Consider the following 6462-nt stretch of genomic DNA (forward strand, 5'->3'; position numbering starts at 1 on the left):
GATCCCAGGACCCTGGGACCACAACCTGAGCCAAAGGCAGATGCTTAACAACAGAGCCACCCAAGCACCCAGGAAACAGTTGTAGGCTTGAGCAACACCGGGGTCTCCTAACTAGCTGAACCCCCAGACCCTGTTTGATGCCTGTTGCAGCCCAAGCATCCATCAGCTTATTTTCAAAGTCAAGAGCCTCAAGGTTTTTCTCTGACATGTCAATGCTGTCACTAAGAGGGGCTCAATGCTGGGTCAATACTATTTCTGTGAGTCTGGGCCCCAAATAAGAATGACGATTATAATAGAAAACACAGCCCTCTCCTCGCCCTCTCTTTTTCTTTTTTTTTTCCACTCCTTGCCCTTCTGCTTTTCCCACTGCTAGCCTTTCTTTATCTCCTCCTCCTCCTTTTTGTGAATTTGGAACTTGGAACCTGGATAGACTTTCAATTGTTGTAAGTACTTCTGTCATGGTTCAGTGAGTATAGTTAATATTAGCTTCTAAGAAGAAAATTTTTTCTCTCAAATGTTCCTAAGGTTTGTTCCAAACATGTATTTTCTCCCCAGTATTTCTAGCCCTTTGATTCTCAACTGGGGACAATTTTGTCCTTCCTTCTACCGGCTCCTTCCCCCAACCCCCCAGGGACATTTGGCAAAGTTTGGACATTTTTAGTTGCCACAACTGAGGGAGGGGTGCAACTGACATCTAGTGGCTGGAGGTCAGAGAGGCGGCTAATCATCCTCCTGTGCACAAGAGAGCCATGCTGCAAAGAATTATCACTCCAAAATGTCATAGTGGTGAGACTGAGAAACATTGCTATAATCTTGGGCTATTTGGTACAGAAGCCACAAGCCACATGAGGCTTTGGAGCAGTTGAAATGTGGCTAGGCTGAATTGAGACGCGCTGTAGTATAAAAAAGCATACCGTGTTTCAAAGATTCGGTACAAACCATGTGAAATAGTAATAATTTTGCTGTTGATTACACATTGAAATGATAATATTTTGAATATGTTAGGTTAAATAAAATTCATCATGAAAATTAATTCCACTTCTTTTTACTTTTTGGATGTGATTCCCATATAATTTTAAATTATAGGTGTGGCTAGCATATTTCTGTTAGTACTGTTCAAGACCTTTTTCCAATTTTCACAATTTGGAATATCAAGTAAGTTAATTAGTTAACTACCTAAGGAAAAAAGATTAAGTTATTTTAAATTCCTCTTTAACATCACATTCCAAAAACAAATCTTGGTTTTTTGGAAAATGTGAGAAAATTTCAAATGCTCTCAAATATTAGAAGGAAATGTACACAGAAGGAAAGGTCTTTTCTAAGCCCAATATCAAAGGCAGAAACTTTAAAAGAAAATACTGTTAAATTAAAATACATATCATATATATTCAGTAATTAAAATATATATCATAGAACATTCAGGAATTGGAGGCTTTCTATCTTTAAAGTGTTCTCCTGAGTACGTTTTTTATATCAACTTGCATCTTGTTCAATGTCTGAGCTCTGTGTCAAGCCCCAGGATGTCCTAGGATATTCCTTCTGTCTGTGGCTCCAAGGAATTGAGGATCCTGCTGTTCATCCACTTTCTGAAACTGCAGACCATGAATTTCACCAATCACTTGTATGGACCTCCCAGCTCTGGTAAGTGTGTTTTGCATGTGTGTGGCGGGGGGGGGGCATTTTAATTCCAAACTGAGCCCCAAGAGACCACTTACCAGACCGATCCTTCTGATTCCAGAAGGATGTGGATGCAGAACAGGTCCAGATCCCTGTGTCTTGGGGCTGCTGCCGTGTTTTATGATTTATAAATACAGAGATTGGACATGAGGTGATCTTTATATTTCCTGTGAGTCCTTCAGTCCATCAAGCTAGAATTAGACCATCAGATGGAATCCTCAGGTTTATATGCTATTATATTGCTTGCTTTTGGGGGTTCTTAACACTAATCTGGATTATTTCATTTTTCATAGGATGTAGGATGTTTTATTCTCCAAATGGTGTAATTTTCTACAATTACAACCATATTTGAAGTGCTGTAGGACAACTTTTCAGTTAATTCCTTCAATACCCTTTACCTGGCTTATATTATGAACCAGACACTAAGGCTTTGAAAAGATAGACAAGGTCCTTGCCCTCAACAAACTTATGTATTACTAGAGGCAACAGCGACTAAGCAACACATACAAATGTACCATCCTGTCAGAAAAGTGATAAGAAAAATAAAGCAGATTGGGGTAAAGAGTGGTGATGACAACTATTGTTTTAGGTAAGGTGATTAGGCAAGGTCCCTGGCAGGGTGACTGAATTGTGAAAGAACTCCTTGGGCAGGTGTCTAAAATTTATTAGTTTATTTTTACCGTGAAATTTTAGTGACTTTTTCAGAATATCATGTTTTTTGTTTTGTTTTGCTTTCTTTGCTTGGTTTAACGTCGTGATCCTGTAGTAGAAGTATTTTTGATTCTTGCCTTACCCCCACACCCTACTGTAATGATTTTCTCAGTTTCAAACCCTTTGACTCTATCCTCTTAAATGGTTGCCTTCTATCTCTTAGCTACTTCTCTATTGTTGGAATACTTAGATTACTTCTAATTTCTTACTGTTGCAAATACTGCTAATGTACTTCAATTTTTAATAAATCTTTTTAAATGTTTGAAGTATTTCTTAGATGTTCAAAAGAGTTATCGACTGATTAAAAAAACTATTTAAAGGAACAGTTAAAAATAATTGAAATATTACACAATAAATCACTTTCAGGGAAAAGTATTTTTGAAACCACACAAACATCCAGTATTACCTATCCAGGTACCATGTGTTTCTCTACAGAGACACCTACTATGTCAGTCTCTGTACCCTGTGTCTGTCTCTCCTCTGTCTGTCCATCCATCATTTATCTGGCTATATTCCTCATCTGCCTTGAGCCATTATTTTAAAAAAGGAAACTTGCCTGTTTTATTTGAAGACTTATGCCTCAACTCTTTTGACATCCCTTAAAGTATTTAAAAGGTTAGGTATGTCATTCAACATCTGTTTTTTCTGTGTCCTTTATTAAGGAACGGTTTCTCCTGAAGTGATTCCCTTCCCTGATATTTCTAATATCGCCTTGTCAAAGATACCTGAGATTTACAGATGATATCTTTCTCAGTAACAGTGCTCATGGTGGAGACGATTTGATGTGCCTGGAGCTGGCATGGGGAGGGAGGAATGGTGGACAAACAGGTTGCTAGGGATTTTGATTTTTATGTAGTAGGTTTCCCCCTGCCGCTGTTGTTTGGAAACTTTCCCAGCTTACAGAAAAATGACAAGAATAATACTATGAACATTCGGATACCCATCAGCTCAGTTCACCCATTTTTAGCATTTTGCCACATTTGCTTATCTGTGTGCACGCACTCCTGAATCTGTATGTACGCATGTATGCATGTGTGTGCACATGCCTGTAGAACACGTGTACATAAGCTATGTATAATGAATACATATACCAATAATTTTTTAAAAGATTGATTTGTTTTTGAGAGAAGGAATCTCAAGCAGACCCCACTGGGCACCATGCCCAATACAGGCTCAACCCCATGAGATCATGACCCTGAGATCACGACCCCGAAATCACAACCTGAGCCAAAATCTAGAGCCAGATGCTTAACCTACTGAGCCACCCAGGCGCCCCTATACAAATCATTTTAAATGAGCCATTTGTGAATAAACTATGGAGGCCATGATTCTTCCCCAAGACCAGGGTTAGCTGAGGCGAGTTTTGCAGGAAATGTAAGTGGCCACCCAGAAAATAAATATTTTGGTGCAATATTTTTTAAAAAATTGGATGTTATGGAAAAAAGCCCTTGATGACCAAAAATATCAAAAAATTTTTAGTAAAAACGGGCAGTTGTTTATCTTATGGGCTTATGTAATTGCACAAGGAGAGAAGTGTTTCTAGTCAGCCGGAGGTGCTGGGACGTGTGGCTGTTGGGTTTATGAGGAATGGCAGTGGCTTGTGAACAGATTGGGCAGTGTGGGCTTTGCATAGACTTGTGTGTTTTGACTGTGGAACTTGCATTAGCTTTTTGTCTTCAGTGCACAGTGTGTCCACAGGGGCAGGCATTCCTCCCTGTACAAGCTGCATGTGGTTCTGTCCTGAGTATGGCAGCAAGCAACTCCTGGAGCGCAGAGATTCTTTCCTATCCCCTTGGCGCAGTAATCACATGCAGGAAGCTTGACGGTGATGCTTTTGTGACGTGATTTTAGTCCATATATAAATTTTTGCAGTCGTGGCATTGATGTCTTTTAGGTCTTGTCCCCCCCTCTCCCCAACACACCCCTAGTGAGGATCTGATCAAGGATCACGGGCTGTTTTCTCCTTGGAGCTAGAAAGCCACCCCACCCCCACTTTTGTCTTCCGTGCCCTTGGCAGTTCTCAAGACTCCAGCCCCATTGTGATGCAAACCATCTCCTTCAATTTTGATTTGCCAGATTGTTTTTCTCAAGAATACTGCATTATGCGGGACTTTAAAGAACACATCCTTGTTGGAATCTTATTGTATTGCTAGATAGAGCCGCAATGAGTGAGTGTGGTCCCAAGTACCCCTAAGCCAGAACAAAGGAAACAGCGAGGTTTTTTGTGGGAAGCGCAGAGGATTCCAAATTATCAGAGGAGATGTGTAGCTTTGGGGTTTTAAAGGTTTTGTGCTAGAAAAACTGCTGGCTGGAATGACAAGAGGTTTCTGCGCGTGGGCCGACTTTGACTGATTGGAGGTGACTTTCAAAGATCCCCAAGGCCTGGGGTGGGGGGAAAGAGGCCATGAGTGATGTCAGCCGTGGACATCTAGGTGGGAGGTGGCGCACAGAGGCACTGGCTAGTGTTAAGACTGCACTTGATAAAGAATGACTGTGGCCTTTACTGCTACTGCAGGCCACAACTCTTTTTTCTTACCTAACCTGGGCCAAGTGTCTTGTGCACAGGTGCGCGCGCACACACTAGGACTGACGGGAAATTTGTCAGTTGCCCTTCTGGGGTGTCAGCCCACCTGTTCGTCTGTAGTCACAGCTCATCCACATGTAAATCAGCTTCGCCCTCACACAGACCCTTCAAAATGCATGACTTCTCTTGTAATGCTGTTTTGAATTCCCGACTGGAGGTGTGGTTGAGCAGTTAAAAGAAAATCAGTTCGAGCACTGGGTGTGGTGCAAAAATAATGAATACTGTTATGCTGAAAATAAAAAATAAATTTAAAAAAAATCAGTTCCCTTCCTCTCCTATTCACAAGAGGTGACCAACGTTATAAATGTAGGGAGAAGGTTAAAAGCTGAGTAATTCCTTCCCAGGTACTAAGGCAACATCCTGGAAATCCTCTTCATTGCCCTTTGGACAATAAGCTGAAATCTGGATATGGAAAAGGGCTCTCTTCTTGGAGCTTAATTAAAAGTAAATAAAGAAGCTGTACCATGAAGATTTTACTCAAAGAACGAGGATCATCTCACATATTAACTCCGTGTCCTCCGGTCTACGATGGGAATACATTTCTCAGTCTCTGCCGAATGCAAGTTTTCCAGTTCTTTGAATCTGTCCTGATGTTGTAGCCAACAATGCCTATGCCTCTGGCCCGTTCGGTAAATTCTGCAGAGAACCAGAGGGCACTTTGGCAGAGTCTCTCTCCATCTTGAAGGAACAATCTTGAAGTTTCTCTCAATCCTTCTCCAAAATGGAGTGAGTATTGAGATAATTGAGCCTGTGTGTGCAGCTGTAAGCAGGAATACAGAGAGGTCTCCCACGCCTTTGCCGGCCCGTCAGCCCCAAGCAGCACCCAGGAGTGTGGGGGAACCCGGGTCCACCTGAGGAGACCCACATACAAGGACCCACTGTTTTCCTAAAGGCGAGCAGGCGAGACCTTCCCGGAGGAAAACTTTTTATAATTAACAAAGTAGTAGGTGTCTCCGGCACCCCAGGGCCAGGCAGCAACCCATTTTCCAGTAGCAACCATTAATTATTTATCTGGAAGTTAAAATATAGTTTTGGAGGGAAGGGAGAAGCAGGACACAGAGGGAAAGCCTAGCAGTCAGAGGGAAGAAAACAGAAGTTCCGTCCAAAGGGGCGTTTTTGTAACATATAGGCACATTTTCCCATAAGAAACTCCCAGAAAAATTGAAACCACATGTGCAGATGGCCAGGGCGTGCTGTGCATGTTGCTGGGCAAGCGGTTCAGGCGGGCTGCAGCGAAACCTGCTCTCTCAGCTCTTGGGTTCTGGGGCTTTCTCTGCAACGAGAAGCCCCTAGAGAACCAGGCGACCTCAGCTGAGTGCAGGGAGTGGCTTCCTTCACCCCCCCCCACCCTGCTTGTTCCCTTTGCTCGCCAAAAAGTTACAAACTGGCTTTCCTTCCTGATAAACCAAGGCTTCCTCACTGATTGGTCTCAGTTTGGGAAAGGACGTGACCTCAGCAGCTTTGCAGACTGGGGCTGGGGGGGCCCGCTG

The sequence above is a fragment of the Mustela nivalis genome, assembly GCF_964662115.1.
Source record: "Mustela nivalis genome assembly, chromosome: X".
NCBI classification, from domain to species: Eukaryota; Metazoa; Chordata; class Mammalia; order Carnivora; family Mustelidae; genus Mustela; species Mustela nivalis.